Genomic DNA, 27626 nt, shown 5'->3' on the forward strand with positions numbered 1-27626 from the left:
GAAAGTCTTACAAATTTCTAAACCTTAAATATTAACCAGTGTACCTTTCTGACACTTTGTTTATTTATAACGTTTACAACAGTTTTATCTTTTGCTTAGGTAAGAAATAAATTAATTAAATTACTTTGTGCATCAAATAATTTGTAAGTCATTTTGTAAAGTCATGCTTGATATTAAAACTGCCAAAAAGTCATGGTTTATAATGCAAGTCAGTTGATAATCGTTTTATTCAATACTGAAAAAATACATTTCCCTATGTTTGCTTAAGTCATTTGTGCAGTTCTGGGGTGTAGCCAGTGTAGGTTCTGCTTCTAGTGAACTGACAATATTTGCTATGAAGTGGAATAGGCTACTAGATTTATTTACGGGCCTATTGCATAACGGTTTTTGGACTTTAATGATTCGATTACTTATGTCCAAAATAAATGAATTAAACCACTGAGATATTATTGTAGTTTTATTTTGTTTTAATTTGTAAATATCCACCCACGGATGAACTCGATGGATTCAGAAACCAGAAAACCACATCGTGACAATCTTATAAGGAGATCGATACTCCACTCTTGCCGAGGACCTGGGCATGTTTGCTATTGGATAATATAACAGAATATTTGAACCCTTTCTAACAATTGTTACATTTATCGTACTCGTTATAGATACTATGTTTGGTTACTTTAGTTGGAGGGAAAGGAAAAAAAAAACCTAAAAGTCTTGAAATTCTGTTTGTACAATATGCCGACATGCAGATTGAAAAAAAAAATACAACAAAAAAAAACATAAAAAGATAAAAATAGGAAAGAAAGGAAAGAAAATTGTTGGTTAATGATAAATGTCACATGAATAGTGCCAAACTGATCATGATAAGCATTTTGTACTAAAATCGGCAATTATCGTGTTCTTTGATCGACTCATATTGTTGGTCATTACTTGAACATATGTTTTAAAATAATGTCCATTAAAAAATGACCACATGTCAATGAAATATGAGCGGTTAAATTGACCTGACTAGGAAAAACGAACATCTGTTTTTTATGCCAGAATCCACATAGACAAAACATATATTATTATTTAAATTTAATAATTGGTCCTGAATCAGAGTTTCAGTAATATTACCACTGAAGACATTACAATTTATGTATTTGATGTTGATCAAATTTAATTTGACGTCATTCCCATTGTTTCGTACTTCAGAATGTTTGACATATGTACCTGGTTTTAAAAAGGCATGCTGTGAACAAAACAATCCATTATCAATCAATCAGCAGAATGTGGTGATCAATATATCACTAAATTGTATCTGATATTCAAAACACAGGATATAGATTGTGGGTTTCAAAATATTTAACCCTTAATTGCAGGCAACTTGAACTCGCAATTTATTTAATACGTATTACCTGATGTAAATGAATATCATTTATGGATCAAAAGCGTTCCGCGACACTGCGCATTCAACCAGACTTGACAGTCACTGAGAAAACCGTTACGTACTTGTATGTGCATTGTCTTTTCATGCTATGACTGTATATGCAAAGTTTGATCAACACAAAACCAATGATAGTTTTCTTTACCTCACCCGATGAAAATCTCCTAGACGGAGCCGACAATTATACTGGCCTTGCTTGTGGTTATCATATATGCAGTGAAGAATCTAAGCTTAGTGAATTTCAGCGTGACGTGGAGGGGTATTTTCAGACAGGCAGAGTTATCGTTGACACATTACACTCAAGCTAAACAGAATACGGATTAATACCTGCTTATTTCGAATTCGTAAGAATAGAACGAAGAAATATAACTTTGCTCATTTGTTTCTTTTGGCCACAGTTAGAATTTAGAAACTGTAGTCGACAAACAGCAGGCTGATCACACTTTCAGTAGTTTTTCGTAAATTGTGGAATTTTAGTAACTTTTGCCGACTTGCTGCAGCTCAAAGGTTTTGTACATTTGTGAGAGACCGTTGAATGTCCATTTAATAAACGTGGTAACTATATTCGCTTCATGAACAAACAGTTTACTATTTTCTCGATCTAGTTATAGTTTGTGTTTTATGCATTGGTGAGAAGGCGGGAGAGCCTTTACTGGTATTATTGTTTAAATGTTCACAAAGAACATTTACATATAGATTTCTAAGCCTTGCAAATACTTTAAATAGCGTTTGGTTGGAAATAGCGTTTGGTTGAAATTTAGGGATTGTTCCACTCATAGCCTTGGTTTTTATTTATTTTTTGTTTGTATACTTATTCGGCACAAGAAAGCCATTATTGTAGATATGTTCATTTAAATATTATTAATGCATGCATATATACATCCATCCATCCATCTATCCATCCATCCATCCATCCATCCATAAATACATGCATGCATACATACATGCATACATGCATACATACATACATACATACATTTTCATTCAACATCGTTGTACATTTGTTTGTTTTAATAAAATAGCACACATTGTCACACTCATTCTGAGGTTGTTAAAAGTTAAGCTTTTACGATATTATTTAATGATGTCTCCTTTGTTTTGCAGCAAACAATCACTGAGAAGAGAATTTATCCTTAAATATGCAAAACTTTAAGCGATGGGTAATGTCTGCAGCAATTGTTGTATGTGTTTTATTCTTGCTGTATGCTTACCCCAGAGAAAGAGATCAGAGCAAAACAAGAGAGATACACGATTTCTCGTTTACAAGGAATTAACTTCCAGCTTTAGCGGGCACTCTTATGTTTTTTGATAGAAGGAGCAGCACCAATGCTGGTGTAGACATAGATGCTTTAGTACAAAATCTGTCGGGGAGATACGGACCGGTCTCCTTTGTCAGCATTCGTCCTCGAAATATAGACCTTACTCAAGCAGAACAAAATAGGGCCACCGTATGTTTACAAAATTCTGTTAACGATAGGGACAGGAATGGGTCACGTTTCTGGGGCAAAGAGGAACATGTGCGTACATCTCACCATACATATCTGATGCATAAAGACGTAGTTCTCATAGAAGCTGGAGGAAATTTAGGACTGGATACAACTGTGTTCGTCGAGCTTTATAACCCGCGTTATATTATTTTAGAACCACTGGAGGAGTATTTTAACATTCTGAGAGAAAAATTCAAAAACAATTCTTGAGTAAATGTGGTAAATATTGGACTAGGGATCAGGAACGAGGTTGTAATGGTCAACATAGAATGTGTAAATGCATGCGCAACTTCCAAATTCTCAGAAAATCGGAAAAACGGACGGAAAAACGCCTTTGTACATTACTAATGCCACTAAATTTCTGATGAATCTTGGTGTTGGACGTTTTGATGCTTATTTGTTGACGATGAATTGCAAAGGCTGTGAATACGAAGTCCTTGAAACAATCCTATCAACAAATATAATAAGTTACATAAAAAATATTCAGTTTGCCACCCACTCAACATTAAAAGGACTCAGTGATCCATTAGGGCGATATTGTAAAATACAAGAGCTCCTTCAACGGACGCACAGGCCTACATATCAATATAAATTCATCTGGGAGAACTGGAGAAGAGCTGATCTGCTGTAACGAGGAGAATCCAGTCCTTTATTCAAATAAACATGACTGTCCATTCAAGATATTGGTCTCGGATTTGTCGACTAGTACAACTAAATTTGTTCTCTGTGGGAAAGTTGTAACCATTATTAAGAACCTTTTATTATTATTATTATTATTATTATTATTATTATTATTATTAGTATCTATCTATCTATCTACCTACCTATCTATCTATCTATCTATCTATCTATCTATCTATCTATCTATCTATCTATCTATCTATCTATCTATCTATCTATCTATCTATCTATCTATATATATATTATTTTTTTGTGTCCAATCTGACTTGTTAGTTGGCAGGTACTCCTTTTGTTGTTGACTACATTATTATAATTGAGAACCAGTTGCTGTGTATATCTATTTTATATGTATTATTTTAAAAAGCAATAGTTTTTGTAAGAGTCATCATTTAACTACATTTTTATTACTAATCTTCTCTGATCGTAGACGGACATTTAAGATGAGTAAGGTTGTTTCATTCCTAAGGTTCAAGGTTGAGTGAAATTAGTAGTTCAGATAAACATCACGCGATCAGACGAGGACGCGAGTTGATGTGAATGGTGGTCGTGGATTGTCTGAAAAAATCATCTATTCTACTTCCTGAATTCTAGCAATTGCATGGTAGTTTTGTGTTTAATATAATTATTAGACGTGATTAAATATTCCTAATAGTACTGCTGGTCTCTTAAGGGTTATTGAAAGGACTGATTCATTTATTTAATTTTAATCATTCGTTGTAACTATAGTGACGTATTATTCATTTAAAGACCATCGGATAATATCTTTACTTAATTACTTTGAATTCATTCCAAGACATTTGGATTAATAGCTGGATAGGAATGTTCGTGAATTCATTTAAAGTTTTTATGGACTATAATGTAGTTAGTCTTCTGTATTACGGTTATATCAGTACAGTACGGACATCATTCGTAACGTATAGCATGATGCAATAACATCATATTTGCCCAGTTAGTCAGGTTGTATCTGAAGTTTAAAGAACATGGGATCTCACAATAAAGATGTCTTGATGACTTGTGCCCGCCATTTAACTTGGTCTACCTAATAGAGAAAATCATTGATGTATTTGTCTGATATTTACTGCATAATTGCATTGAATGATATAAACCAGAAATAAGGTCTATAAATATTGGTTCATTAATTCAGCCTCTTGCTTTTTTGCGGGTGATTGTAAAGTAGACAGATGTTATCAGGCCCGGTCCGGTAAGGTGGCTTCCAGTAAAAAATTTATTTTATTAACACGCATCTACTTATATATATATATATATATATATATATATATATATATATATATATATATATATATATATATATATATATATATATATATATATATATATATATATACGGGCCAAATACCAGAAGAGAATGTTCATTGTCCCTAGTTTGTCCCTCCATCTGCACAATGCTAGATTTTGAAAATATATTTTTATCGCTACTGCATCTAAAGTGCAGGAATGCAATAAAAATTTGCATACACATTCATCCCAAAGTTTATTTGGCCCCATATTGATATACCTTGTCCAGTATCCATTTTAAATATCTTGCCATCACTACTCCTCACACGAACATTCTACCTTTTGTGAAAAAGCTTTGTTTGAGGTCTGGTTGGTTCTAATTGAAAACGGTGTAAGTCTGATATCCATTATGGGCACCACTGCAGCTGGTTTGAAAATCGTCTCAAACGAAGCGTCATATCGGCATAGGTCTGCAGCAGTATACCATAATAGCTATCATGATACTAAGTTGGACTTATGTGAAAACCGTACCGCCCAGAAATATACTATAACAGCAGTAGCGGTTATCTAGAAAATATTGTTATCGCAATTTCACCTTGTAAATAAACAATCATAAAAGCCTGATGTTTTTCTAAAGGTAATTCTTATGATGTCTAGTAGGTATAAAACAAATATATTCGTGATCTAACAGTGTTAATGATTTTCTGTAATTTACAGCTTTAAATCTCACCCTTCTTCAGCTAGCTCTTGTTTTGCCGCATTTAAGGAGCAGGAAGGTCATAATGTGTTAACTTTCTGAAAACACTTTACATCGTCAAATAGCAGTCGGCCACGGATGACACGGAGTATTGCTAATTGTCGCCTGTGGATCGATCTTTGCTTGAATATTTGTTATCAACACTTGACATTTTGACCACAACATGAACCCGACATTTAGTTGGAGCAATTTTATAGTCATTTTCGGCGTAATTAATTATTTTATGTCTCAATTATTTAACAATTTTGCCGTTATTCAGAAATTGGTACATAAAAATAGGTTACTTGTAGCTTTTGTGTTAGGTGGTTTTATATGCAAGGTGTTAGGTGTCCCTGACGAAGTGATTGATTAGCTCGCGACGTGTGTAGGTTATTTTGTAACTTCACTGTTGTCAATAAATTAAAATACAGGCCGTACGTTTAGTGGACACTGGCGCAGGACTAAAGCAAATCTTCTACAGTTAAACGAAACGACGACACAGCCACTGATATCTTTTGCAAACCTCCAACTCTGGCAAAGATAGATTTTCTTTTGTTTAGTTTGCAAACGTTTGCCACTTGTGTAACTGATTAGATTAATACATAGAAGCTGTATACAAACTTATACTTCTGGATATAATTAAATGAGATAGTTAATTTAAGGTATAGTTTATATGCAGTATACACAATCTGTTATAATATATTTAAATACAATCCTAAGCATAGTCTCTGTATTAGATCTTTATGTCACTCGCACTTTAATATTTTGCTTTGGTAACGTTTCAATACGCGGATTGAATGACAAGGATTATTATCTATTATCTGTAGAACAGATTCAGCAATTTAATGTGCATACATCAAAGACTCGCACCATTTCAATGGTCTGTTTGTGCTCCAGTGTCAGGAGGGTGTTTTGCCAAAATTCACTAATTACATTTTGTTTATAATCTAAACAAATGAAACAACACCGCAAACATTCTTGGAATCGCAGCTACAATAACTCGTTAGAGATCCGTGACGATTACCACGATACGGTAATTTAGAATATATACCTATAGTGTTCAAAATAGTAAGATAAAAATTGACTTGGAATCCAACATTTTATTGTTTGGCAGTGACAATCTAGAAAACATAGATACCATGAAAATACTTGGATAAATCTAACATATATATAATTTGACGTGGCTTGGTCTGTTAGATAATGATACTTTCAATACATTCCCGGTTATTCTGATGAGGAAATGGGATCTTAGTGCCTTACCTGGCTGGCATGTTTGCGTATCGAACCTGGAACACATGATTAAGAGTGGGACGCTCGAACAAGTTAGTTACTGTGGTTCACTCACAATCATATTTGGAATACGTACAACTTTTGAATGATACTTTTGACATGTTTAGAGTCAAAGATTTTATTGAATAAAAAATCTTGCCATATATGACTCCCACGCAAAATCGAGATAACTATAGAACTGTTCGGCCAGCATTATCGGTGAAGAATGACAAGATGGAAGAACTCACAATTTAATACAGAGTCAAGGAGGGTTTCGTGGATTAAGGCATTAAACAAACAACTACAGCGTATTTCCTACCCATGAGATTATTCAAATATTTAAAAGAAATTAATGGTATGGTCTTCCAGATGGGTAGTCAGACAGTCCCTATTTTCAAACAGTTCATTTATCTGACGATTGTGAGTTTTGCATTATTTGTTATTTCATTGTCTTTATTGGTGCAGAAATGTCATTAGTTCATTAAGAAAATATCAGAAACACAATTATTTGCCATATAATACCACAACACTATGTCAAAGTTACTTTGAAATTACACCCACAGATATCTTCAGACACAAAATTGTGATGGTTTAACAAAATAGTTGGCGCTTTTCGTTCTGGTGAGGGACAGAAACATTACGGCTACATAAATATTTATGTTTTGAACGTAATCGATTTACTTTTTAACTTACTTTAATGTAATTAAGGTACTGTAAACATAATTAGTTTCAATTTATAATTTCTACTGTTGTCATTTAATATAAATTAACCGCTCAAGAAAATTATATGACTAATGTGGAAACACAGAACCAAATTTGCTAGTACAGTTCCAAACCATCATCAAAATAACACTTGCTCTCTTTATGTCGTCATGTCTATATGTATCGTACTGACGGATACCTATAACTTGGGATGCTTTTCTGAGGTAATTTTGTGCATGTGATAACAAATATTCTTTCAAAAGCATTATTGTCCTAATTCTTTCTATTTGGTGATCACTATAAAAATAATGTTGCTTGTGATGAAAACGATTAAGATGAATGCCATTATAGTAGCTGTTATATTTGTATTCATCATCATGGTCGTCATAAATCAACGTATATTTTGCACTTGTTCTTGCCGTTCTCGTATTAGCAGAAAAGTTAGGGAAGGAACGATACGCTACCTAAATTGTTTCGAAATTTCGGTTGGATACGTGCTAACATATACACGTGTGTTTGTGTGTGTTTCTTTCTGTGTATGGTGTTGTTTTATTTTTTTACCCTACGAACCAACTTGTAAATACCTTGATTTCTGTTCAATATTGCGTTTGATGAGATCATATTTTAATTTCAGCGTGGCTCAGTCATTGTCACTACTATGCAATAAAACCTATATTAAAAACCGATTTGTTTCTATCTTGTTGTTTATGAAGATATATTGGGGTTAGTGAATGCTTGGAAAGCTACGTACTGAAAATACCATTCTAACATGGCGATTATCTTTCTCCGTGTTAATTTAACTTATGTGTGTGTGATTTTGATTTTGAACATACTTTTAAAAAATTTCAGTCATGTCGCTACGGTGGTTCTAGTGTGTCAGTTTATAGTGATATCTGGCACTTTGCATCATGCTTCAGACATGTAGCATTATGTTCAACTGAGTCACATCATCTTGATTGCCAAGCGAGGCAGCTGTTCGGGCCATTTTTATGTCTTTTGTATGACTCGGTATGGGTTCGAACCCACGACTTCCCGTATCCGATGCATAGGCTCTAACCGCTAGGCCACTGGAGTGGTCCCACTGTAACTCATATTATCATTCATTCTGCTGTATCATAAAGAGATAGATCTTTGCCTCTCAAATGTATACTCAACACGTACAATAATAATGACTCTATATACAATGTTGTCTGTTAAATGTATTGTGTCTTTAGAGGAAAGGTTATTGCAAGGTCATTTAACCGGCGTGCTTTCTCAACATAAAAGCCCACACTCACCACTCCATTGCATCCTTTGGCGGGGATGTGAATATCGTTTAAAATATTTATTGGCATTGGTACATGCATGACAGTCGATGGGTACGATGGATCGTATTTTTGTATTATATCTGTCATAATGATATATTGAAATACATCAATTAGAGAAAATTATATCACCAGAGTGACGAAACAACTTTTATCGTCAGAATAATCATATCAAGTTTTGAGATAAGTTCTTATTCAAGCTGCCCTTTTGTGGGTTATTCAGACAAAAAATGTGAAAACCTTGGATTATTAATGCACCAAATAGTCGAAACATATTCACGTTCTTTAGTCTGCATACAGTTACAAGTCAGCTAGCAGTGCTGAATCGGTCAAGACTCTGCATTATGCCATAACAAGTAATAGCTTCAACCAGTCAACGCAGAGGCTGCGTGGTGATTTTCTCTGTATAATATGGTATACTTTTAGCATTGAAATTTTACTGGGTGAAATTTTTATCTCGCATGACAATATTGTGCTAGCAAAATAACTTGGAATAGGATAAATTTGGCCAGGCTTATGAAGATAACAAAAAACAAATTTAAATAATTTTGTGCAAGCAAACGTAGATTCTCTGACTAAATCTATCACTATTTCTGAAGCGTCTGAAACTGTTGATGATTTTAGAGATTGTTCTAGCTGTAATGTGGAAGACATCCATGAGCAGGAATTATTAAACAAATGTTTCTCGAGTATTATATAGGAACGAAATCTGAACAGCCATACAAAATATTACACCACGATGCAAAAGAGAGACAACGCTAGCACACGAGGAAATTAGAAACAACTATATGCGAACAGAAGCGATCCAAACAGCATTACGACAGTTTGATAAAATGTATTCTGGCATTGTACTCATTGATGGGTCATTTGAATTTATATAATCAGATTTCTGTCACAAAGGTATTTTATTCAGCGCCGCAAAGGACTTCGCTATGATGACCATGAAATAAGTACATTTGCTTATTTTATAAGGGATAATTTGCAAGTTCCTCTGAAGGACTCCACAGGTTGCAAATTTTTATTGGCATAAAAACCACACGTTGCTAATAACGACATACATCCTGACAACTCGAAGAATCAATGCTGTTTACTAACGCATCGTTGGGATTTTATGCCATCTTTTTAAGTCTAGAGAAATAAAGCTCAATGACATTGTTACAGAACAAATGGAAAGAAAAAGTATGAATATGAATTCTGCGGCAGAACACGTCACCATAAATACCGTAAAACACATATTCTAGTGTTACAAACTCGTCCAGGCGCTCATCCATGTCTTAAAATAGTATCGAAATTAAATAACGTAATCAATTATGTAAGCCGTGTGGAATTGTTAATGTATTCTATAAGGCGCGTAAAATACAAACACCTGTGATTTCACAAACTGATACATAATTAAATAACACAATAACTTGGGTTAAAGCAATTGGTGTTTGTAGAATGCAAGATCTAAAACAAGACATTGATATATTGGTTTAATCTGAGAAGGTTTTCCTTATATAAACATGCCCAAAGTTCCGTTCAAGTTGCTTCAGTTCAAGCAAATCTCACACAAATATAGAATAAACATACCAAATCTTATGCAAAGACCTGACATGCGTGAATTATTTAGATCCATGCCTATATTGAATCCCGTACCGGGCACTAATCCGCCATCTCTTATTATCACAAAAGCAACGATACAACGGCAAAATCAATTTGCATGTCAGAGCAATATAGAAATACCAAGAGGTGCAACAAAAGTTGATGTACTTGTGATAGTAGACACGTTTAAACAAAATCACAGCCGTAATGATAATGAAAAGGGGAAACAAATACGTCCAGCATATGTTGAGTATGATAGTGACCGTTCATAGCAATCACATGTACCTGAATTCAAACTTCATATGCGTAGTGTTAGAAAATCACGTTGCAATTATTCCAATGATACAATAAAGATAAAGACGTTGTTAAAATATATGATTTCTGGAATCACATCATTGCTAGAAACATTTGCCACTCTAGAGTTAAAGTAGATATTGTTCTGAATAAGCATTTGGTTATGCCGATAAAAACCCAACAAAGAGGAATATGTTACGCCATGAACTCACAGCGGTCTTCGTACAATTTTTAACAACTGCTGCCGTCATTAATGAAATTAATAAAGACATTTCGCAGACCCATGAACAGCAGATCGCGTTCCGCCAAGATCAGTTATCAAAACACGTTGACAACCGATGTTTTGAATATGCAATTTTGACCACGTTATAACCTGCTAGTGATGGTAAAGGACAACCTTGAAAATACCGACAGGACTTAAACAAGCTCATCTTTGGTAATATCGAATTAAACATTCACATTACTAAGGCCACACTAAACAAATTTGAAACACTTAACCCATATATGGCTGTTAATGTGTTCACTTGCGATAAAGGCCTTAATCCGTTTGCACTCCACAAGTTGGACATCATGGACAAACACAGGTTATTGCTGTTAAGTGACAACAACTCTGTACACCAGCAGTCATGAGCATGACCGATGATAACCTTTACTGTTTCATAACTTGCGTGGGCATGATTTCCACTTGATAATGCAGGCTCTAGCCATAGCCTCAAAATCACCAATATATGTAATCCCCAACAACATGGACAATACATGACACTCGGATAATTAAAGTTCATCGATTCATTACAATTAGCGAGCAATCTAACAGCAAAGAACATCACAATAGTCGATAGCATTCAACCAACTCAGACATACTGACTAGAAAAGGTGTGTGCGAGTGACTGGGACACATTTGCTGAATCTGAGTTGCCAGAGATAGAATAGAGTTATTCGTCGTAGTCATGTGAAGGCATCTCAGAAAGATAATTGTAGCACACGAAAAACGTTTGGTCCGCATTTGAGTGTAACAAACTCAAAGACTGTCAAGATCTGTATCTGCGGACTGATGTGCTGTTGCCCGTTGATGTGTTTGCAAAGAGTCTGGACCCTGCCATGTACGTGTATAATTTAGATCCCTAACATTATTATTCATCATGCGGTATACCTTGGTATGCCTTGTTGTCCATAACGAAATTCGAACTAGAATTGCTCACCGACATGAATATATATACATATATATACATACATATATATACATATACATATATATATATAGATATATAGATATATATATACATATATATATATATATATATATATATATATATATATATATATATATATATATATATATATATATATATATATATAATATATATATATATATATATATATATATATATATATATATATATATATACATATATATATATATATATATACATATATATATACATATATATATATATATATATACATATATATATATATATATATATATATATATATATATATATATATATATATATATATATATATATATATATATATATATATATATATATATATATATACATATATATATATACATAAGATCGTTTGGAAATAGCTCTATCATTATTATGTTGCATATTTGTCAATCTGAAATAAGAATGCCCTTTCTTCTTGCAGTAAATACACATAGAAATTAATAAAGATTTCTGATCCGACTTTGAGGATTGATTGATAAAAAATTCAGATTTGGAAATGCTGGTATGAGACTGAGATGTTTCTTTTAATTCCGAAAACTAACTGAGTGGAAGACTTATTGTCAATTGAATCGATGTGAGACAGGGAATACTCGTCAGCTGTACTAGCAACATTGTCTAAAGTTTCGACCTAATGATCATCATTGTAGGTCTTGACGTCGCTATTGAACTTTGCAACTAACATGAACTATCGGAGGCTATCATACGTTTGATAAACCTTCTTGGCAGAGTACTACATGTGAAAAGATATTCGTTAACCTTACAACATCGAAAGTGGTCTGTCCACCTTCTTTTATATATTTCCTAAACCATATGCTTAATCGTCTCTCTCTCCTTTTCCTCTTTCTGCAAATGTAATTCTCGCTCCTCTTTTATTTTCAATTTCTGTCATATGTTGGTAAGCTTGAATTTTCTTAATTCAGTTTCATCTGTATTTTAATTTTTAATTTCATTTCAGAGCCCAAAAGAGACTTACTAATCAGACGAAAATAAATAACCTTTATCCAAACATTCTTTTCCTCCCACTATTGGACCAAACTATTTTTCTTTTACTTCGACAATGACACCTTTGGTTTAGAACGATCATATTGTCTGGCAAGCTGGATAAATTCGTCCATTTTCAAGGACTCGAAAAAAGTCTTGGTAGCATTTAAAATAAAGGTCTCCACTTTAGATGACATCCTAAAATATTGTTGGTTTCACTAAAAATTTCTCAAATATGTAAATTAAAAAATCATTGACTATATAATGCGAAAGTAAGTTAATGTAAATTTCAAAACAAATTGAAATTATCTGAAATAGTTTAAAGAAGTTCGTATACCATACGATTGGTCCCAATTTTCTGTTACAACTCAAATGTCTTAAACCATGCAAAACTAAAAATTAATTTGAATCTTGAAGGTGCTGATGTGCGATTAGCCTGGAATAGTTTTGATGTGTTAACAGTATTGATGTGTCATAATAATATATTCCAAAATTGTAAGAATGAATTTCTAAAATTCTATACCTTGAACATAAGATCTGTAAACATGTCTTCTTGCTATCAAAATGATCTTAATATATAGTCTAAAATCATATAAAAATATTTTTTATGTAATATTACTGAACAGTAACAAGAATTATTGTCATTATGACGGTATGTGATTTTTATTAATATTTCCCTCTATTTCCCATGCTTTGTGCTACTACTTGCAAAGAAAATTACACTTTGCATTAACGCCCAACTGTATTTCTGAAAATGTCCAAATACACACTGACATGTTATGTAAATTCTCTCTTATTTGATCTAAAACTCTTTTCTGGTCATCTATTTGCCCTTTTCTCCGTATCGTTGTTATATATAATATTCTATGAGTTTCATTATAAAAAGTGCGGCTACTGATCTTTAAGTTTTAGGAGAAGAACAAACGTTGCTGGTATATTTAATTGATATTTACCAGGAACATATGTGTGACAATTAATTCTTTCAATTTTGCTTATTTCATGACTCATTGTAGTAGATTGTCTTCTTCGTCATCATATCAAATACTCTGGTTCAACGTCTTTCATATCGTTTGTGGACTTATTTTGCAGGAACAGATCCTTGCAGTAGTTATATTTCCTTAATAGAATGTGAAGAAAAGTCTATTTTTTTGGCATTTATAGGCCGTTTTTGTCTTCCGAGCATATTAAATTTATTATTTGTAAATCCGCTACTCGGTTCGTTACGTGTGCTTGGTGTAATCGGTGATTCTTCGTTTCCGCAAACACCGTCTTGAAATCGGCCGCAATAATTGTTTCATTCTCGATTGGTACCAAATACAGTTTACTAACCGTGTTGAGACTCCTTTATGGCGCTGCAGGCAGTTCTGAGTAAATACGATTTGCTAATGTTACGCGCTTCACCATGCCTTAAACGCAGCATCGGATTAAAATCAATAACAAAAGTTTCCTACCATGAAATCTGTTCTTAAATATTATCACGCACGATATAAGAGATTAGCACAAACATCTGTGATTGCACAGAGACTTGCGACTGCACACACACCAGAGACTGCATCAAGACCCGAACCCGATACAAAAATAAACAAAAGAGGTAAAGATATAATATAAAAAATTTTTAGAATTGGAATTTATGATCTTATTAGTCATATTACAAAATGGATCTCTTAATTAGAGATGACTTATATAAGCATGCGAAATGCGCATTAGATAAAACATATCTCACAACAGCTTGGAATGGAAATACGAAGCAGTACGCGAAGCGCTGAATACTTGACACAGCAAGCACGAGAGTAAGACATATTCATGCAGACGTTGTATGCATATATCTAACACCTAACTGCTGATTACTGACAATGACTTACACTGTGGTGGGATCATTGAAAAACCGCAGCGAGTAATAATGTCATAACCTTGTAAACATTGTCAAATGTATTGTATTGGAAAGAAAGATGAAAGTCCCTTATATCATATACATGGAATTTTTCAACGTTTTAGTGGAAGATACACTGTCCTCAGACCAATCAACATAAGTTGCTGAACATTCAGTTTCTTAAATATTTGAGGTTACAGCGAAATGGATTCGACAAAAGTTATATTCACCAGCTGACATCATTATGACCCATGATAACATATTGAGGATTTATGAAGAAACTTTCACTTCCTCCAATTAGAAAATCATTGACCACTGTCACATTACTGGCACACACAGAGTGTTCGTGCAGTTAACAACAACATGAAAAATGCAGGACATTTAGGAATAACGATTAATACTACGACTACTACTACTACTACTACTAAAAATAATAATATTAATTACATAGTTGTTTGCTACTCTTTACATTAGATAAGGCAATATTGCAAATCAAACACCATGAAATTACAAAAACAAAAAATATGCTGACAATATGTCCGTTTTTGTAGACGATATAATGAGTTTAATCGTTTCGGCTGGGACAATTACAATCATTTATTCGTTACTGGTTCTAAATTTATCCCTGCACAAATTAAGGGGCACTCTGACGGTGGGAAACTTCAAAATATCCTTAGGTATTGTCCACCTTATACGGACTTGTTAGTAATAAAAGCTATGTATCTTTAATAGTACATATGTGACTAATTTGCTGAAACTCAGTTGCAAGTGATCAAAATCTTTCATTTTCTCTTTGTCACGTGAAGGTATTTCAGAAAAAAGATTACGCGTACGCAAATAAAGTTTGGTCTGCGTTCGAATGTAAAAAGCATGGGTGATTATCAGGATTTGTATTCTGCGCACTGATTTGTTTTTGCTGAAAGTTTTTGAGAAATTTTGTGACACTGCCATGCACGTGTACAAGCTCTATCCTACATTTTTTCATTTTATCATCGGGAATGGCCAGGGATCCGTGGTTGTGCAAAATCACATTCGAAATGGAATTACTCAGCGATACAGACGAGTATCTATGCTTTGAGCAATCACGTTGTCAAGGGATTTTTATGGCGAGTCACATATGATCGCGGAAAACAACCCAAACATCAAAACAACCCAAACATAGACGGGTATTACAATAAAAATTTGCATACACATTCATCCCAAAGTTTATTTGGCCCCATATTGATATACCTTGTCCAGTATCCATTTTAAATATCTTGCCATCACTACTCCTCACACGAACATTCTACCTTTTGTGAAAAAGCTTTGTTTGAGGTCTGGTTGGTTCTAATTGAAAACGGTGTAAGTCTGATATCCATTATGGGCACCACTGCAGCTGGTTTGAAAATCGTCTCAAACGAAGCGTCATATCGGCATAGGTCTGCAGCAGTATACCATAATAGCTGTCATGATACTAAGTTGGACTTATGTGAAAACCGTACCGCCCAGAAATATACTATAACAGCAGTAGCGGTTATCTAGAAAATATTGTTATCGCAATTTCACCTTGTAAATAAACAATCATAAAAGCCTGATGTTTTTCTAAAGGTAATTCTTATGATGTCTAGTAGGTATAAAACAAATATATTCGTGATCTAACAGTGTTAATGATTTTCTGTAATTTACAGCTTTAAATCTCACCCTTCTTCAGCTAGCTCTTGTTTTGCCGCATTTAAGGAGCAGGAAGGTCATAATGTGTTAACTTTCTGAAAACACTTTACATCGTCAAATAGCAGTCGGCCACGGATGACACGGAGTATTGCTAATTGTCGCCTGTGGATCGATCTTTGCTTGAATATTTGTTATCAACACTTGACATTTTGACCACAACATGAACCCGACATTTAGTTGGAGCAATTTTATAGTCATTTTCGGCGTAATTAATTATTTTATGTCTCAATTATTTAACAATTTTGCCGTTATTCAGAAATTGGTACATAAAAATAGGTTACTTGTAGCTTTTGTGTTAGGTGGTTTTATATGCAAGGTGTTAGGTGTCCCTGACGAAGTGATTGATTAGCTCGCGACGTGTGTAGGTTATTTTGTAACTTCACTGTTGTCAATAAATTAAAATACAGGCCGTACGTTTAGTGGACACTGGCGCAGGACTAAAGCAAATCTTCTACAGTTAAACGAAACGACGACACAGCCACTGATATCTTTTGCAAACCTCCAACTCTGGCAAAGATAGATTTTCTTTTGTTTAGTTTGCAAACGTTTGCCACTTGTGTAACTGATTAGATTAATACATAGAAGCTGTATACAAACTTATACTTCTGGATATAATTAAATGAGATAGTTAATTTAAGGTATAGTTTATATGCAGTATACACAATCTGTTATAATATATTTAAATACAATCCTAAGCATAGTCTCTGTATTAGATCTTTATGTCACTCGCACTTTAATATTTTGCTTTGGTAACGTTTCAATACGCGGATTGAATGACAAGGATTATTATCTATTATCTGTAGAACAGATTCAGCAATTTAATGTGCATACATCAAAGACTCGCACCATTTCAATGGTCTGTTTGTGCTCCAGTGTCAGGAGGGTGTTTTGCCAAAATTCACTAATTACATTTTGTTTATAATCTAAACAAATGAAACAACACCGCAAACATTCTTGGAATCGCAGCTACAATAACTCGTTAGAGATCCGTGACGATTACCACGATACGGTAATTTAGAATATATACCTATAGTGTTCAAAATAGTAAGATAAAAATTGACTTGGAATCCAACATTTCATTGTTTGGCAGTGACAATCTAGAAAACATAGATACCATGAAAATACTTGGATAAATCTAACATATATATAATTTGACGTGGCTTGGTCTGTTAGATAATGATACTTTCAATACATTCCCGGTTATTCTGATGAGGAAATGGGATCTTAGTGCCTTACCTGGCTGGCATGTTTGCGTATCGAACCTGGAACACATGATTAAGAGTGGGACGCTCGAACAAGTTAGTTACTGTGGTTCACTCACAATCATATTTGGAATACGTACAACTTTTGAATGATACTTTTGACATGTTTAGAGTCAAAGATTTTATTGAATAAAAAATCTTGCCATATATGACTCCCACGCAAAATCGAGATAACTATAGAACTGCTCGGCCAGCATTATCGGTGAAGAATGACAAGATGGAAGAACTCACAATTTAATACAGAGTCAAGGAGGGTTTCGTGGATTAAGGCATTAAACAAACAACTACAGCGTATTTCCTACCCATGAGATTATTCAAATATTTAAAAGAAATTAATGGTATGGTCTTCCAGATGGGTAGTCAGACAGTCCCTATTTTCAAACAGTTCATTTATCTGACGATTGTGAGTTTTGCATTATTTGTTATTTCATTGTCTTTATTGGTGCAGAAATGTCATTAGTTCATTAAGAAAATATCAGAAACACAATTATTTGCCATATAATACCACAACACTATGTCAAAGTTACTTTGAAATTACACCCACAGATATCTTCAGACACAAAATTGTGATGGTTTAACAAAATAGTTGGCGCTTTTCGTTCTGGTGAGGGACAGAAACATTACGGCTACATAAATATTTATGTTTTGAACGTAATCGATTTACTTTTTAACTTACTTTAATGTAATTAAGGTACTGTAAACATAATTAGTTTCAATTTATAATTTCTACTGTTGTCATTTAATATAAATTAACCGCACAAGAAAATTATATGACTAATGTGGAAACACAGAACCAAATTTGCTAGTACAGTTCCAAACCATCATCAAAATAACACTTGCTCTCTTTATGTCGTCATGTCTATATGTATCGTACTGACGGATACCTATAACTTGGGATGCTTTTCTGAGGTAATTTTGTGCATGTGATAACAAATATTCTTTCAAAAGCATTATTGTCCTAATTCTTTCTATTTGGTGATCACTATAAAAATAATGTTGCTTGTGATGAAAACGATTAAGATGAATGCCATTATAGTAGCTGTTATATTTGTATTCATCATCATGGTCGTCATAAATCAACGTATATTTTGCACTTGTTCTTGCCGTTCTCGTATTAGCAGAAAAGTTAGGGAAGGAACGATACGCTACCTAAATTGTTTCGAAATTTCGGTTGGATACGTGCTAACATATACACGTGTGTTTGTGTGTGTTTCTTTCTGTGTATGGTGTTGTTTTATTTTTTTACCCTACGAACCAACTTGTAAATACCTTGATTTCTGTTCAATATTGCGTTTGATGAGATCATATTTTAATTTCAGCGTGGCTCAGTCATTGTCACTACTATGCAATAAAACCTATATTAAAAACCGATTTGTTTCTATCTTGTTGTTTATGAAGATATATTGGGGTTAGTGAATGCTTGGAAAGCTACGTACTGAAAATACCATTCTAACATGGCGATTATCTTTCTCCGTGTTAATTTAACTTATGTGTGTGTGATTTTGATTTTGAACATACTTTTAAAAAATTTCAGTCATGTCGCTACGGTGGTTCTAGTGTGTCAGTTTATAGTGATATCTGGCACTTTGCATCATGCTTCAGACATGTAGCATTATGTTCAACTGAGTCACATCATCTTGATTGCCAAGCGAGGCAGCTGTTCGGGCCATTTTTATGTCTTTTGTATGACTCGGTATGGGTTCGAACCCACGACTTCCCGTATCCGATGCATAGGCTCTAACCGCTAGGCCACTGGAGTGGTCCCACTGTAACTCATATTATCATTCATTCTGCTGTATCATAAAGAGATAGATCTTTGCCTCTCAAATGTATACTCAACACGTACAATAATAATGACTCTATATACAATGTTGTCTGTTAAATGTATTGTGTCTTTAGAGGAAAGGTTATTGCAAGGTCATTTAACCGGCGTGCTTTCTCAACATAAAAGCCCACACTCACCACTCCATTGCATCCTTTGGCGGGGATGTGAATATCGTTTAAAATATTTATTGGCATTGGTACATGCATGACAGTCGATGGGTACGATGGATCGTATTTTTGTATTATATCTGTCATAATGATATATTGAAATACATCAATTAGAGAAAATTATATCACCAGAGTGACGAAACAACTTTTATCGTCAGAATAATCATATCAAGTTTTGAGATAAGTTCTTATTCAAGCTGCCCTTTTGTGGGTTATTCAGACAAAAAATGTGAAAACCTTGGATTATTAATGCACCAAATAGTCGAAACATATTCACGTTCTTTAGTCTGCATACAGTTACAAGTCAGCTAGCAGTGCTGAATCGGTCAAGACTCTGCATTATGCCATAACAAGTAATAGCTTCAACCAGTCAACGCAGAGGCTGCGTGGTGATTTTCTCTGTATAATATGGTATATTTTTAGCATTGAAATTTTACTGGGTGAAATTTTTATCTCGCATGACAATATTGTGCTAGCAAAATAAAAATAAACTAGAGAATATATTATGGAATTACTGTGGTATATAATTACAAACAGTCAGATTGATGCTAATAATATTTTGAGGGAGTTTACGGAGGTCTCTAGAAATGATATTAAACTACCAAAATGACTGGGATATAAAGTCTTTGGCAGAGAAACTGAAATTACTGTATCGTTTGGATGCATCATATCGATTTCCCGAAGAAGCGTAAGAGATGCTCAGTGCGTTTCTAGAGACATAACTGCACCACATCGAAACATTGATTAATTTTGGAGTGACCTTAGACTTGGAATAGGATAAATTTGGTCAGGCTTATGAAGATAACAAAAAACAAATTTAAATAATTTTGTGCAAGCAAACGTAGATTCTCTGACTAAATCTATCACTATTTCTGAAGCGTCTGAAACTGTTGATGATTTTAGAGATTGTTCTAGCTGTAATGTGGAAGACATCCATGAGCAGGAATTATTAAACAAATGTTTCTCGAGTATTATATAGGAACGAAATCTGAACAGCCATACAAAATATTACACCACGATGCAAAAGAGAGACAACGCTAGCACACGAGGAAATTAGAAACAACTATATGCGAACAGAAGCGATCCAAACAGCATTACGACAGTTTGATAAAATGTATTCTGGCATTGTACTCATTGATGGGTCATTTGAATTTATATAATCAGATTTCTGTCACAAAGGTATTTTATTCAGCGCCGCAAAGGACTTCGCTATGATGACCATGAAATAAGTACATTTGCTTATTTTATAAGGGATAATTTGCAAGTTCCTCTGAAGGACTCCACAGGTTGCAAATTTTTATTGGCATAAAAACCACACGTTGCTAATAACGACATACATCCTGACAACTCGAAGAATCAATGCTGTTTACTAACGCATCGTTGGGATTTTATGCCATCTTTTTAAGTCTAGAGAAATAAAGCTCAATGACATTGTTACAGAACAAATGGAAAGAAAAAGTATGAATATGAATTCTGCGGCAGAACACGTCACCATAAATACCGTAAAACACATATTCTAGTGTTACAAACTCGTCCAGGCGCTCATCCATGTCTTAAAATAGTATCGAAATTAAATAACGTAATCAATTATGTAAGCCGTGTGGAATTGTTAATGTATTCTACAAGGCGCGTAAAATACAAACACCTGTGATTTCACAAACTGATACATAATTAAATAACACAATAACTTGGGTTAAAGCAATTGGTGTTTGTAGAATGCAAGATCTAAAACAAGACATTGATATATTGGTTTAATCTGAGAAGGTTTTCCTTATATAAACATGTGCAAAGTTCCGTTCAAGTTGCTTCAGTTCAAGCAAATCTCACACAAATATAGAATAAACATACCAAATCTTATGCAAAGACCTGACATGCGTGAATTATTTAGATCCATGCCTATATTGAATCCCGTACCGGGCACTAATCCGCCATCTCTTATTATCACAAAAGCAACGATACAACGGCAAAATCAATTTGCATGTCAGAGCAATATAGAAATACCAAGAGGTGCAACAAAAGTTGATGTACTTGTGATAGTAGACACGTTTAAACAAAATCGCAGCCGTAATGATAATGAAAAGGGGAAACAAATACGTCCAGCATATGTTGAGTATGATAGTGACCGTTCATAGCAATCACATGTACCTGAATTCAAACTTCATATGCGTAGTGTTAGAAAATCACGTTGCAATTATTCCAATGATACAATAAAGATAAAGACGTTGTTAAAATATATGATTTCTGGAATCACATCATTGCTAGAAACATTTGCCACTCTAGAGTTAAAGTAGATATTGTTCTGAATAAGCATTTGGTTATGCCGATAAAAACCCAACAAAGAGGAATATGTTACGCCATGAACTCACAGCGGTCTTCGTACAATTTTTAACAACTGCTGCCGTCATTAATGAAATTAATAAAGACATTTCGCAGACCCATGAACAGCAGATCGCGTTCCGCCAAGATCAGTTATCAAAACACGTTGACAACCGATGTTTTGAATATGCAATTTTGACCACGTTATAACCTGCTAGTGATGGTAAAGGACAACCTTGAAAATACCGACAGGACTTAAACAAGCTCATCTTTGGTAATATCGAATTAAACATTCACATTACTAAGGCCACACTAAACAAATTTGAAACACTTAACCCATATATGGCTGTTAATGTGTTCACTTGCGATAAAGGCCTTAATCCGTTTGCACTCCACAAGTTGGACATCATGGACAAACACAGGTTATTGCTGTTAAGTGACAACAACTCTGTACACCAGCAGTCATGAGCATGACCGATGATAACCTTTACTGTTTCATAACTTGCGTGGGCATGATTTCCACTTGATAATGCAGGCTCTAGCCATAGCCTCAAAATCACCAATATATGTAATCCCCAACAACATGGACAATACATGACACTCGGATAATTAAAGTTCATCGATTCATTACAATTAGCGAGCAATCTAACAGCAAAGAACATCACAATAGTCGATAGCATTCAACCAACTCAGACATACTGACTAGAAAAGGTGTGTGCGAGTGACTGGGACACATTTGCTGAATCTGAGTTGCCAGAGATAGAATAGAGTTATTCGTCGTAGTCATGTGAAGGCATCTCAGAAAGATAATTGTAGCACACGAAAAACGTTTGGTCCGCATTTGAGTGTAACAAACTCAAAGACTGTCAAGATCTGTATCTGCGGACTGATGTGCTGTTGCCCGTTGATGTGTTTGCAAAGAGTCTGGACCCTGCCATGTACGTGTATAATTTAGATCCCTAACATTATTATTCATCATGCGGTATACCTTGGTATGCCTTGTTGTCCATAACGAAATTCGAACTAGAATTGCTCACCGACATGAATATATATACATATATATACATACATATATATACATATACATATATATAGATATATATATATATATATATATATATATATATATATATATATATATATATATATATATATATATATATATATATATATATATATATATATATATATATATAGATATATATAGATATATATAGATATATATATATATATATATATATATATATATATATATATATATATATATATATATATATATATATATATATATATATATATATATATATATATATATATATATATATATATATATATATATATATATATATATATATATATATATATATACATATATATATATATACATATATATATATACATATATATATATATATATATATATATATATATATATATATATATATATATATATATATATATATATATATATATATATATATATATATATACATATATATATATACATAAGATCGTTTGGAAATAGCTCTATCATTATTATGTTGCATATTTGTCAATCTGAAATAAGAATGCCCTTTCTTCTTGCAGTAAATACACATAGAAATTAATAAAGATTTCTGATCCGACTTTGAGGATTGATTGATAAAAAATTCAGATTTGGAAATGCTGGTATGAGACTGAGATGTTTCTTTTAATTCCGAAAACTAACTGAGTGGAAGACTTATTGTCAATTGAATCGATGTGAGACAGGGAATACTCGTCAGCTGTACTAGCAACATTGTCTAAAGTTTCGACCTAATGATCATCATTGTAGGTCTTGACGTCGCTATTGAACTTTGCAACTAACATGAACTATCGGAGGCTATCATACGTTTGATAAACCTTCTTGGCAGAGTACTACATGTGAAAAGATATTCGTTAACCTTACAACATCGAAAGTGGTCTGTCCACCTTCTTTTATATATTTCCTAAACCATATGCTTAATCGTCTCTCTCTCCTTTTCCTCTTTCTGCAAATGTAATTCTCGCTCCTCTTTTATTTTCAATTTCTGTCATATGTTGGTAAGCTTGAATTTTCTTAATTCAGTTTCATCTGTATTTTAATTTTTAATTTCATTTCAGAGCCCAAAAGAGACTTACTAATCAGACGAAAATAAATAACCTTTATCCAAACATTCTTTTCCTCCCACTATTGGACCAAACTATTTTTCTTTTACTTCGACAATGACACCTTTGGTTTAGAACGATCATATTGTCTGGCAAGCTGGATAAATTCGTCCATTTTCAAGGACTCGAAAAAAGTCTTGGTAGCATTTAAAATAAAGGTCTCCACTTTAGATGACATCCTAAAATATTGTTGGTTTCACTAAAAATTTCTCAAATATGTAAATTAAAAAATCATTGACTATATAATGCGAAAGTAAGTTAATGTAAATTTCAAAACAAATTGAAATTATCTGAAATAGTTTAAAGAAGTTCGTATACCATACGATTGGTCCCAATTTTCTGTTACAACTCAAATGTCTTAAACCATGCAAAACTAAAAATTAATTTGAATCTTGAAGGTGCTGATGTGCGATTAGCCTGGAATAGTTTTGATGTGTTAACAGTATTGATGTGTCATAATAATATATTCCAAAATTGTAAGAATGAATTTCTAAAATTCTATACCTTGAACATAAGATCTGTAAACATGTCTTCTTGCTATCAAAATGATCTTAATATATAGTCTAAAATCATATAAAAATATTTTTTATGTAATATTACTGAACAGTAACAAGAATTATTGTCATTATGACGGTATGTGATTTTTATTAATATTTCCCTCTATTTCCCATGCTTTGTGCTACTACTTGCAAAGAAAATTACACTTTGCATTAACGCCCAACTGTATTTCTGAAAATGTCCAAATACACACTGACATGTTATGTAAATTCTCTCTTATTTGATCTAAAACTCTTTTCTGGTCATCTATTTGCCCTTTTCTCCGTATCGTTGTTATATATAATATTCTATGAGTTTCATTATAAAAAGTGCGGCTACTGATCTTTAAGTTTTAGGAGAAGAACAAACGTTGCTGGTATATTTAATTGATATTTACCAGGAACATATGTGTGACAATTAATTCTTTCAATTTTGCTTATTTCATGACTCATTGTAGTAGATTGTCTTCTTCGTCATCATATCAAATACTCTGGTTCAACGTCTTTCATATCGTTTGTGGACTTATTTTGCAGGAACAGATCCTTGCAGTAGTTATATTTCCTTAATAGAATGTGAAGAAAAGTCTATTTTTTTGGCATTTATAGGCCGTTTTTGTCTTCCGAGCATATTAAGTTTATTATTTGTAAATCCGCTACTCGGTTCGTTACGTGTGCTTGGTGTAATCGGTGATTCTTCGTTTCCGCAAACACCGTCTTGAAATCGGCCGCAATAATTGTTTCATTCTCGATTGGTACCAAATACAGTTTACTAACCGTGTTGAGACTCCTTTATGGCGCTGCAGGCAGTTCTGAGTAAATACGATTTGCTAATGTTACGCGCTTCACCATGCCTTAAACGCAGCATCGGATTAAAATCAATAACAAAAGTTTCCTACCATGAAATCTGTTCTTAAATATTATCACGCACGATATAAGAGATTAGCACAAACATCTGTGATTGCACAGAGACTTGCGACTGCACACACACCAGAGACTGCATCAAGACCCGAACCCGATACAAAAATAAACAAAAGAGGTAAAGATATAATATAAAAAATTGTTAGAATTGGAATTTATGATCTTATTAGTCATATTACAAAATGGATCTCTTAATTAGAGATGACTTATATAAGCATGCGAAATGCGCATTAGATAAAACATATCTCACAACAGCTTGGAATGGAAATACGAAGCAGTACGCGAAGCGCTGAATACTTGACACAGCAAGCACGAGAGTAAGACATATTCATGCAGACGTTGTATGCATATATCTAACACCTAACTGCTGATTACTGACAATGACTTACACTGTGGTGGGATCATTGAAAAACCGCAGCGAGTAATAATGTCATAACCTTGTAAACATTGTCAAATGTATTGTATTGGAAAGAAAGATGAAAGTCCCTTATATCATATACATGGAATTTTTCAACGTTTTAGTGGAAGATACACTGTCCTCAGACCAATCAACATAAGTTGCTGAACATTCAGTTTCTTAAATATTTGAGGTTACAGCGAAATGGATTCGACAAAAGTTATATTCACCAGCTGACATCATTATGACCCATGATAACATATTGAGGATTTATGAAGAAACTTTCACTTCCTCCAATTAGAAAATCATTGACCACTGTCACATTACTGGCACACACAGAGTGTTCGTGCAGTTAACAACAACATGAAAAATGCAGGACATTTAGGAATAACGATTAATACTACGACTACTACTACTACTACTACTAAAAATAATAATATTAATTACATAGTTGTTTGCTACTCTTTACATTAGATAAGGCAATATTGCAAATCAAACACCATGAAATTACAAAAACAAAAAATATGCTGACAATATGTCCGTTTTTGTAGACGATATAATGAGTTTAATCGTTTCGGCTGGGACAATTACAATCATTTATTCGTTACTGGTTCTAAATTTATCCCTGCACAAATTAAGGGGCACTCTGACGGTGGGAAACTTCAAAATATCCTTAGGTATTGTCCACCTTATACGGACTTGTTAGTAATAAAAGCTATGTATCTTTAATAGTACATATGTGACTAATTTGCTGAAACTCAGTTGCAAGTGATCAAAATCTTTCATTTTCTCTTTGTCACGTGAAGGTATTTCAGAAAAAAGATTACGCGTACGCAAATAAAGTTTGGTCTGCGTTCGAATGTAAAAAACATGGGTGATTATCAGGATTTGTATTCTGCGCACTGATTTGTTTTTGCTGAAAGTTTTTGAGAAATTTTGTGACACTGCCATGCACGTGTACAAGCTCTATCCTACATTTTTTCATTTTATCATCGGGAATGGCCAGGGATCCGTGGTTGTGCAAAATCACATTCGAAATGGAATTACTCAGCGATACAGACGAGTATCTATGCTTTGAGCAATCACGTTGTCAAGGGATTTTTATGGCGAGTCACATATGATCGCGGAAAACAACCCAAACATCAAAACAACCCAAACATAGACGGGTATTACAATAAAAATTTGCATACACATTCATCCCAAAGTTTATTTGGCCCCATATTGATATACCTTGTCCAGTATCCATTTTAAATATCTTGCCATCACTACTCCTCACACGAACATTCTACCTTTTGTGAAAAAGCTTTGTTTGAGGTCTGGTTGGTTCTAATTGAAAACGGTGTAAGTCTGATATCCATTATGGGCACCACTGCAGCTGGTTTGAAAATCGTCTCAAACGAAGCGTCATATCGGCATAGGTCTGCAGCAGTATACCATAATAGCTGTCATGATACTAAGTTGGACTTATGTGAAAACCGTACCGCCCAGAAATATACTATAACAGCAGTAGCGGTTATCTAGAAAATATTG

At 33.6% G+C, this 27626-nt stretch overlaps 1 pseudogene; it reads left to right on the forward strand.

Moving 5' to 3' along the window:
* Positions 1–2721: 2721 nt before the first annotated feature.
* Positions 2722–3541, forward strand: LOC149795023 (uncharacterized; annotated as a pseudogene).
* Positions 3542–27626: the final 24085 nt, after the last annotated feature.

The sequence above is a fragment of the Sinohyriopsis cumingii genome, chromosome 7, assembly GCF_028554795.1.
Source record: "Sinohyriopsis cumingii isolate HCF-2022 chromosome 7, ASM2855479v2, whole genome shotgun sequence".
Taxonomy (NCBI): domain Eukaryota; kingdom Metazoa; phylum Mollusca; class Bivalvia; order Unionida; family Unionidae; genus Sinohyriopsis; species Sinohyriopsis cumingii.